Consider the following 11,321-nt stretch of genomic DNA (forward strand, 5'->3'; position numbering starts at 1 on the left):
CAGTATCTGCAGGTCCTAAAACATACCATGTGTTCTCTACAGAATGCAGGTCATGAAATCAGCAGAAAGCAATAGGCACTTTCCCTAATACTAAGACATCATTCATTCTACGCTCAGCAACAACATTTAATAGTCAGCCTGCCTAAACACAGCGAGGAAACAACTGTAACGCACTATGAGCCTGAGGAGCCATAAAATAGCAATTACTGAACTTAGTTGTCCCCTGTCCTGAAGCCCAACCTGATTAGACTGGGACATCTCCCACACAGCAGTGTCCTCAGCCATCAGCACTGCATTCAGAACTCCATCAAAGGGAAAACTCGATCTTACACACTAAGGTAGACAGTTGGGGATTGAACACAACAAAGGAAGAAACTGAGGAGGTTGGCTGGGTACAAAACACTCTGGAGTTGTCTGGAGGGGCTGCCAGAGCCCCAGACTACCTTTTAGTATTAAAAACAGAAAGAAAAGCTGGTTAAATGGAGTGATGTGCAAATAGTAAATCACTAATTATGATGATGGGAATTAGAGATTCCTAGCAGTGTAAGATAACCTAGTGATCTCAGGCAAAACAAACAGTATCACGATTTTAGCTGTCATCCTAGGTTTTCAGTCCTTTAAATAAAAAGAAGCTTCAAGTCTTACTAAATAAACAAATAAATAATTTAATCAGTGTTGATTTGCTCTACTGTTAAATCTGTCTGGGAGACATGAGGAAAGGTAAAACTACAGCTTTAGCTGCTTCCTTCACAAAATCAGCAAATCCAAAGTAGTTTGAGCAGGTGCCTCTGAGAAACTTGGAATCTGGAGAGTGTTTAGGGAAACCACAGGCTAGGGAATGCTTTGTGCCAAACTAGAGAGTATTGGTGCCAAGTGTTTTGTGTTTTGGTAAGCAATTCCCTCTGGCAGGTACAAACCAGCATCCCTTCAGTGAGGGGCAGATGGCCAAGATATATTCACAGCTCCAAATCAACCTTGAACTATCTCAACTGTTATGGGAAAGATTTGGGTTAAGTAGCACCCCATACTGTTCAACACTATACTTCTAGTTCACCTTCACATAAACTGCCTATGCTAGAAATAATGACTGTTTATCACAAACATTATTTACAAAATAATGGAAGGCTCCACGTTAGTTACTTTAGTAAGCTTGTTTATATAAGAACATTTTTCCTTTAATAGGATAAAATCTCATGAGCTCACTTCTGGATAAAAGTGTATGATATATTTGAGGACTCAGGTCTTGCTGGGGCCTGATGTCTTTTCTATACTGTTTCAGAACTACAGACCATGAGATGATTCTTCAGGAATAAATTTGTGAAACTGAGAAATCAGTGAAACACTAGTTACTTTTAAGTATACATATAAATAAATCCAACTTACAGATGAAAATCCTCGAAAAACATAGCTCTTTTCAATGCAAAACACAGCAGAAAAGACCAGCCATACAATTCTAATGTAACTTAATATTCTGAAAATTGTAATACTCTCTTCTTTTGCTTTCTCCAAAATAAGTGCCAATCGAATTATTTTAGCAAAGTAAGGTTTAGCTAAGACTCAATCTCTGCAGGACAATGCACTGCAGAGAAAAGCACTCAAAACTTTTTTCAGATACTACAGTGGATTTAACTTATTCAGTACAAATTATACTATAATAAACTTTTTGCATTTCTGCAATTGTATAAAAAGTTAAGAAAGGTTACACTGAATAATACAGTCTGGCACCCATTCTCTAACAGTAGTAGTGTGAAATGCTGCTGAAAAAAAAAGAACAAAAGAGCATCCATGTAAAACTGCAACCATATACAGCTTAGAACCACCCTAAAGGACCTACCTTACTCTTCACTGCCTCTCAATGGATTTTTTTTTCCATTAATTTTTCAAGTCATTTCTTGAACCTGCAACATCCTAAAATAAAGGTTTGACAACTATTCACTTTTGCTTGTTTTGAACTTTCACCTCCTAATTTTACCTAATAATCTAATTCTTACAAAACAAGACCAGAGTGAAAAATGGCTCCATTCTAGGGAGCCATAGCAGTATAATTATTTTAACACAACAGACACAGAGAAACAGCCGCATAGATCAAAAATCCACACATAACCAGGCCAAAATGCCTATTCCCTTATTCAAAGCTATTATGCAAGTCAGTGAGAGTCAGAGCAGGGAAAAATATCCTGGAAACAGAAAAAGAATTACTAGAGAAACTGTTTAACCCTTCTTACATGATTAGCGTTTTTTGACAAAAGTAATGTAACAGTGAGAAAACAGAGAAGCCTTATTTCTTTAAGAATTCTCAGCAAGAGCATAAGTCCAGGATTACAAACATAATTTTTTTGGCAAAAAGAAAGAACTAATTTGAGAAGAGGTCTGACCTAAAATATTTATAACCAGACAATCCAGTTTCCAAAATTCTGTCTTTGAGCTAAGTAATTACAGAGCTAAAAGGCAGCTATTAATCATCCCTGAAGAGTATTTCTATAATCCTAAGCAGTTTGTCTTCAACAGAACCATGCTAGTTGCCAAACAGTATTATGTACAGGTAAGCAGAGGCCTGGAAAATGGAAGCAGTTGCCATGAATCAGGAAAGCACTAACAGAAAAGCAGTGCATCTAGCAGTAGAACAGAATATTTGGTATTCAGACAGACAGCAAGCCTGACAGCTTGATCAGAGCGGACAGAAAGATAATGCAAACTCTGAGGAACAGAAGTGGACTACAATTATTTTTTTCCTCATTTTCTCTGTAACTAAACTGTATTTTATCTAATTCCTTGTGGAAGAAATAAAAATCTCAATGTCTTAAACAGAAGATGAAAAGATATTAAACCATTACAAGACCTCAGGCTTAAGTAAAAGAACAATATGATTACGGGTTTATGTTAGGTGAGCAAGACATGGGAAAGAACTGTTATAAGAATGTCAGAAACGACAAGCACAGATGCCAGTATACTGTGACATGGTCCTTGCAATAGCAGAACAATCTAACTCACGTTCACAAAAAGATAAAATAAATACCACGAAAAAGAATTTGCCTATATGCTTCTGTTTTTTTGAAGCAGATTATGGAAATAATGTAGACACTTTGGCAATTTAGTTTTCCTGAAGAAACTCTAGCTCTGACCCTACAAATGTCTCGTAGGTTACATGTCTGAAGAGCTATCACAGATGTTTGCTGATATTAGGCAGACTAGTTCAACATGAAGCCATATCTTAAGGAGGCAGGATGGGTAAGTCACCTGGAAAAGATACATGTGCACAAAGAATACAGGAAATTATAAAAGATACCAGAAGAGTAAACCATAACCTGAATTTCAGAGTGTCAGCAACATTGTCTGTGTACGTCCAGGATTAGAGGAAAAGTTGTCAAGATCAGCCATATTCACTAATTAATGCTAAACCTATGTATTACCAGATCATCCACCACTACAAAGTGATTCCAGATCAGATATGGTCACGTAATTTTTTTCAAAACAGTTGTGTTTTATGATGGTTTATATCAGATTCATACATTTACATTATTGTGCAGGAACAGATGGTACCTCATCTGGCACAACGTCCAGCGATGAAGTTACCTCCTTGAAAAAAATAACCTTTTGTTATCAGTAAAATGTCTTTGTACTGGTTCAATACTTTTCAACATTTGGCTGTGGCTTACTTTATTTAACACTAGACAAACTACAGCCTAACACTCTTGATATCTTAACCACTGAAAAAAAGTGTCAAACTGCCAGTGTGTTATTCTACAACATGGACTTTGTGTGCCGTAGTTTCAGTAGCATAAAGATGACTAACAAATGCAATGTATTAAAACAGAGAGTGACATTTTTACCTGCAGAGCACTGAAGTTTTTAAGCGCAAATTCAACTTATATGAGAAAGAAAGACTAAAGATGATGAGGTATTTCAGTAATTTTAAGAAACAAAAACATTGCAACCTTAGTATGAGCAGCAGGATTGCCAAATAAACATAATGAACAATCATCGTGATATTTTAGAAACTATTACCTTTTACTTTTCTCCCCGTAAATGATCCTCCAAGATACTGCTCACTGATCAATGACTTCCTCCTCCACAAAGATGTTCCAACATGTGTTGAGTTTCGGGACATTAGTACCACCTCTAGAGCATGGAGCTTGCCTACAGGGATAACGTAAGTGAGATTTATTGCAATATTGAATGGTTCTCTAAGGTTTTCTTTTTATTGTTCTTATTCTACATCCCATGTTTATTACTAGAAATCTATTTATGAGTTAGACTTCATGAATGAATCTGACAGAGAATGAATCTCCATGGAACAGTATTCATTTTACCCTTCTTTGCAGAGACTGAGAAATTTAAATCACTCTGTTTCCAGATGCAAACTTATTCTGAGGCTGAGCGACAAATTACAGCTTCATTTTCCTCACAAATAATCATAGTTTGAACAAATCTTCATTTATTTCTTGTAGTGTTGCAGAACCAATTAGAGTAATAAAAAGAAAACCTTAGAAATACACAAAAACATTGAACAGAGGCTGCCTTACCTTTCACAGAAAGGCAGACTCCAAGCTCTCAGGTGGTACTGAAGTTATCATCCCAACACATGTTGGGACATCTTGTAAAATAGGAAGTCTAATCATGGACCTATTAGAGAAAGAACAACAATACATTTTAACACTCTTCTGAAATATTTACTGGCTATGTTTATTTGGCAACACTGCTGCTGATACTTAGATGGGAATTTATTCCCACCTTTTTTTTTTTTAAAAAAAGGAAATAGTAAATGTAAGCAACATAATATAATAATATATAATATTTTAACATGAACAAACAATAAATTGCAGTACAGAACAACAAATTTGTTGCTAAATATAACATAGTAAACTAAACGTTCATAGATATGAACATTGATGAGATAAAGAAGCGCACACCTAAATGAAATTTCTAGTAATTTGCTTGTATTACAGAGTGGGAGAAAAACTCTGTACTTACTAAGAAAGCCACAGAACTATTTCATATGTCAGAATTTATATACATTTCCATATCTGTCATGTCTCCCTACCTGTGACATAATTATGTTCATAGGAACTTTAGAAAGTCAACATATTTGGCATGCACAGTAAGTTGCAGTATGTGTTACACAATACCTAGCACTTTTTTCTTTTTTTTTTTCCCCTGGGAAGCAGCAACTAAAGTCACAGAAAACCCCACTCTAGATACAGTTCAATTGGACTACGTATCTTGTTAGGACAGTGAACAACTTCAAAATTCTATGTTTAAGGAGAACAAGGACTTCATGGGCTGATTTGCACATTAGAACCATCTCCAAACACAAAAGTTATGTACACATATTTAAGGAGGCCATCATGACAGAAAAATGCTGTTGAAAAACAGTGGTATTAAAAGGAATATTTCAGTTTGAAGAGAAATCAGCTTATGGATAACAAGTTAAAAGTCAATAACGAAAACAACTAGCATCAACAAAAAGTGCACTGAAAACAAAAAAAACATGTTTGCAGGCAATCTGATGGATCAGAATTTCAGTACCCACAACAACTGTAATCTTAGCAGCTATGAAAACCCTCTAAAGTAAACCAACCTCAGAAATAAGTATACTTTTATGTTAGAACTGCTCCATATGTGAAAGAGCAATCATCAATAGTAGTTTCATCTCATTCAAACATGAATACAACTTTTGACAAATAAACAGATGAAACAGGGATGACAGAATGACACTATTATTTAACTAGTAACAAATGCTTTAAACAAAGGCTCTGAAATCTACTGGCCCAGTTCCATGAAGGATATTCCAATCAGTTTTTAGTTGTTTAACAATAAAAAATGTCCTCCAGAGTATTAAAATTATTTAAAATACATACAGGTGCATACAACTCAGTTGCCACTGAGATGTCATAAAGTAGATTCAGTATACTACAGAATACAGAAAGATAGATAAGCTATTTGCTTATGTTTTAGCATACATTTCTATAGCAGACATAATTCAAATGTAACTGAACAAAGAATCAAACAGAACAACAATCAACATGTCATTAGACAATTAAAAATGCATTGCCAATAAAATAACAAAAAAGGTAAATCTATGTATTATGTTGAACCTAACCCTACAACCACTACACTGGCAGAGACAGTGGCTTAAATCTATAAAGCTGAACTGTTCTGAGGCCATTTTAAGAATGACTGTAGACCTCTTCTGATCTAGGAGCATCTGGATTCAACAGTGCATTTACAAGTTTCATAATAATACACCTGCACCATTACATGTGTTCTTGACTAAAAATCTATTTGGATGAGTAAGAGAATCCAGTGCTAATTATTGACAGGAAATGTCAGAGGTGTATGCTATTTTGCCAATGTAATAGATTTTTTAAAGGAAATATGTAACAGTACTTGCTTATAGACATAAATCAAGAACTTAATAAAAACACGTTACAGAAAGATTGATTTCTTAATGAAGATATAAAAATAATTATGAATTAATGTGAAATAAAAAAAATTTGTAATTCTTCCATACATTTTTATCACACATTCAAGTAAAAATAGAAATACAAGATGGACACTTAAAATGTATTAAATATGGCCAAATCAGTCCAACACTTCTTACAATGTCACATTTGTAATTATTCTATTTATCCAGAGCTCTGTAACAACACAAACTGAAATAGAAACATTGGGTGAAGAACACTGAAGGTGATGTGAAAGAGAGAAGGAAAGAAACTAACTCAGAGAGCACAATATAGCAAAATTATGTTTAATTATTATTGCTTTCAGACAGTTAATTTATGGTTAACAGTCTGCTCATAAAATGACCTTTTAGGGACAGCCACGGAAAAAGCAAAATGGCATAATCTGGTTGGAGAGGACGTAAGAACTGAAATACTGCTGTGGGAGTTAATATTCTGCAAGCTCTAAACTTGGGAGGATATTGTGCTCTGGTGACCACAAAATCACAAGCAAAGCTTTTGGAACTGCTAGCAGAGTCCTAGAGACCACCAGTCCTCAGTAAAATGACTCATATCATTGTAATGAGTGGAAATTTTAAAAGTAACCTGCATAAGAAAAGCAAACTTCATCCCACTGTACCATGCTGGGTGGTACCAACAAGACATTCACAAGGGCTTCTGCACACAAAAAAATGTACTGCGCTATGAAAAAGTCCCATCTTGTTAAAACCAAACACAAATGAAGAAAAAAACAAACAACAAAACAATCAAACATGAACTGCTACAAGGTATCCAGAATAGACTCACCACAGTCTGGTAAAGAATAAGGTTAATGACTGTTATTTAGGTATTAGGCTGATAATTTAATTCTCACAGTATACAGTTCTTATTTAAAAACAATTCTTAGCTATTACTTGTTAATGTTTTACAGTATTTTTCCCCCTTTCTCTTCTATACATGTTCCTTTCCATGGACTTAGTTATCACACAATATACATAGGATCACCTTTTTATCCCATCCTAAAGTCCCGATAACATTCACTGTATTAAAAATACAGTATAGTCTAATTCTTATCTGATGAGTCTCGGGAACAATGCTGTAACTACAATAACTCTTGAATCAAGGAGTTTCTATTTTCACAGAACAGTTACAAACCACACTTTCACTCTTAAAACAACCTGCTACACCATACCATCTTATTAAAGTATTGCCCTTTTTGATAAATAGTGAAGACTCAATACCTAAAACTAGTTTCAAAAACCTAATAAAACAATCCAGCATTCTTACCCATGAAGAAATAGCTTTGATTGAATTGTATTGAGAAGTGAAACATCTACAAAATTATTTTTCTTGTTTCTTCTCCACAAAAACAAAACAAAACAACAACAACAAAAAAGCTAGGATTTTTCAGTACTATTCAGTTTATCTTACCCACTCACTCTGCTAATGGAGTTAAAGGCCTAGAAAGTTTTTGAAGTTTACACACACATTAGCACATGCATGAAGAACATCAGTCTCTACCTCTGAACTTGCCAAAAGAAACAACAGTGTTACAGCTCTCTGCATGTGTTTCATTGTGCTGTTCTGTCACACAGAAAGATCTGGGTTTAAATTTTTATGATCCTGTATGGAATAGCAAAAGAGATACATTATCTGCTCAGAAATATCCACTCTTGGTTTCGCATCAAAGAAATTGAAACAGTCACAATGCTGTCTTCCTACAATAACAAATGGCAATGATTACCAGACAAAGACAACTAGATATCAGATTGGATAAGGAAACATGTGGAAAGTGGATGAATATTTTAGCATGAATTACCTTTCAGTTACTTCCTCCATTTACATGGATCACTAATAATATTGTTCATTTAGATTTAATATAAACTTTGGATGATAACAATGCCAAGTTGAACAGTACAGGTAAGAACACACAATAGATTAAGAAATCTCTTTCACTATAACTTTGAGGCATTTGGCTGGTGGTTACTCTCAAAGACTGAGAAGCATCTGCTCTCGCTTTAGCAGTTTATATTCTGACTCTAGTGAATGGAAGCACAATCTCTGAAACACCCTTTGGGGAACACTACTGAGTTGCTCGACAGAACTGTTACTCAGAAAAAGAGAGGAAGAGATTAATATGACAGAAAACTTGAAAGATCTAGCTTCTGAGAAGGGAGAGAAGAGCAGTTTCCTAATACTGTACATACCACAAATCTCTCTTTTACTAAAACATTAAAAACATGCCCTAAAACTAAAGTGATCATTAAATATGAATAGATTTAAAGGTAGAAAATAAGGTCTCTTTAAGTCATACTCAGGTTAAAGGAAGAAGATGTATTTTATCTCATTTGTCAACAGGCATAACAAAAACAGAAGATTGAGGACTCACATAAGACACTTTCTTTTCCTAATATGCCTGAGAAGGTCACAGCCTCCTGTGCTTGATCCTGGTGTGTCTAGGCACAGCAACACATGGTAAAACTGAGTTTCATCATGATCTTACAATGTCGTTATTTTAAGTGCCCAGTAGCTCACACACTACTAAATTTGTGTGGTCCCAGGCAATCAACAAATCTGGCCACACACAATGAAAACCAAGCTTCTAAAACTTCAAAAATCAGCTGAAGGAATTCTCTTCTCAAGAGCCATAGATCCCAGATAGTAGCCACTAGTGAACCCCACAGACACTTTCAAAACTATAAAAGGCTTCATATAAAGACAAAATAAAGCTCTAAAAGTGGTTGCAGGAGATCACTAGGAGTGGCCGCTCTTTTGGATTCATTGCTTTTGAGAAGTAAATCCCTGCAGCTGCTTTTAAAAGCTTTGAAAGTTTCATTTCAATTATCAAAGCCAATAAAGCTTCAGAAACAGCCATAGGGATTTGCTCCTCAGAGGAGCAAACCCCAAAAGGCAGTGATGAATAGTGTGATGGGTTCTGTGGTTCTTAAAGTATGTACAGATTCCTGCAAGTCCTGCACTTGTAATTACAGCTCCATGTTGTGCAGCAATTGTTACGCCCAGACAGTTCATTAAGGATTATATGGCAAATTTATTACTGATTTCCCATTCTTTTTAATGGTCTCCATTTCCTTTTTGTTTTCTAACACCTGTATAATGCATTATATGAGCATCCTTCACAACATTTTCTCAAACCAATTTCACAACAATCTTTCTGCCTTCCCATCTCAGCTGGTAATAAGCCACTTCACAAAATATTGCACATATGCTTTCCCACGCTGCATCACATAGTGTAATCGCCATATCATTTCAACGCTAGCTAAAACATGCAAAATTCATTTCTCAGAACGGCTTCAACTAATTATAACACAAAAGTGAAACTCAATAGTAAATTAATGAAGAAACTTGCTGTAACTGCAATACGAAAAGGCTTTCATTAAATCAGTGAACATAAACGCAATATTTCAGAAATGTCCTTCAAACCTTAAAACCCTACAACCTTAAAAACCATGAGGACAGTGATTCCCTACAGATTTTCACAAATTTATGAGTTTTTGTTTTGTTTTGTTTTGTTTTTTAATAAAAGCTTCTATACGCTTGGAGCTCTGTATCTTAAGACTTTGATGTACCTGAAAACATTATCAAAAATTATGGTGAAAAGATACATTTAGGTAACAGATCATATACAATATATTAATTATGTATGTAAAATAAAATACATAATGAGCATGCCTAATAACCTTAAAGCATCACTAATTTTGACTAATTATTTTTTCTACTGAAATTTATAACATTCATTTTCAAATGACAGAATAAATAAATAAACCTTTTGGAAAAATACTACAAGAAAATCACTGTGAACTTAAATAGATACAAGTGTTAAGAACTGAATTATTGGTTTGCATGAGGAAAAAAAAACTTTGACAGGTAACTTCAGCAATCTGTTATATCTTATTCACAGGTGTCCTCTGTGACCTGAACTACTTAATTTACCTCTCTGTTTCAACATTCTCATGTGTAAAACATGAAGAAGGATTGTGAGAAATAATTAATGTTTGCAAAGAGCTTTGAGATCCTTGGATATAAAAACATGGGGAAAGTATGAAATATGAAAGGACCTATACAATGTTTTTTTTCCCATTTGGTATAGCTCAGTTACTTCTATCACAAAAACCTTGAAAGTTCAAGAATACAAGATTATGTAATAAAAGGCATAAGCTCTCTTATTTATAAAAATCTTAAGTGCTAAGCATATTCTGTTACTCAGAACTATATAACGAAAAATACCAAAAAGAGAGGACATGTTTCTCACCCATTTCAAGTATGCGTTTATGTAGAGGTATAGCAGCAAGAAAGGGTTCATCTTTACATGACTGTATCTGGGTTCCAACCAAGTCAGAGTTGGTAGCCATAATTCGGGCACTTTCTTCATTTAGATTAACACCAGCCATAGAGGCAACATCATTGATGTCATCATCATCTCTACAATGAAAATACAAATAAAAATAATTCTACATTTGAAACATTCAATTAATACATACAAAATAACTCCAGAGCATGCAATAGGCTTGCTGTCTGGGCCAATTTAAGTCACAACTACCACGGTCTCAATTCTCACATTACATATTCTAGATTCAGAGTTAACTATTTCTTGATCACATTCTGAAGTCCCCACACACAGGGCCATTTGCCCGGAGTGATGGAGGTGCCTTTTCTTCATTTTTGAGTAACAACAATGAATTCACAGGTAAGTTTGGTTTCCAAGCATCATTTAACTGTACAATACTATTTCCCTAGCAACATACAAAAACAGTTGAACATGTCATCTAGTTTTAGAAAAATGAGCTGCATTTCAGATGATGATAGCAGCATTTCCCAAGCCACTGTTTGCTCTGCAATAGCCTTCCTAACAGCTTGACGAAG

At 34.9% G+C, this 11,321-nt stretch overlaps 1 long non-coding RNA gene across 1 annotated transcript; it reads right to left on the bottom strand.

Moving 5' to 3' along the window:
• Nucleotides 1–759: 759 nt before the first annotated feature.
• On the bottom strand, nucleotides 760–10,876 carry LOC109369753. Its single transcript, XR_002119189.2, has 3 exons — nucleotides 10,711–10,876; nucleotides 4,524–4,623; nucleotides 760–4,137 (listed from the first exon to the last, which is right to left on the bottom strand). It is a non-coding gene; the product is annotated as an uncharacterized LOC109369753 (long non-coding RNA).
• Between the last annotated feature and the right edge of the window lie 445 nt (nucleotides 10,877–11,321).

Source organism: Meleagris gallopavo, chromosome 13 (genome assembly GCF_000146605.3).
Source record: "Meleagris gallopavo isolate NT-WF06-2002-E0010 breed Aviagen turkey brand Nicholas breeding stock chromosome 13, Turkey_5.1, whole genome shotgun sequence".
Classification (NCBI taxonomy): domain Eukaryota; kingdom Metazoa; phylum Chordata; class Aves; order Galliformes; family Phasianidae; genus Meleagris; species Meleagris gallopavo.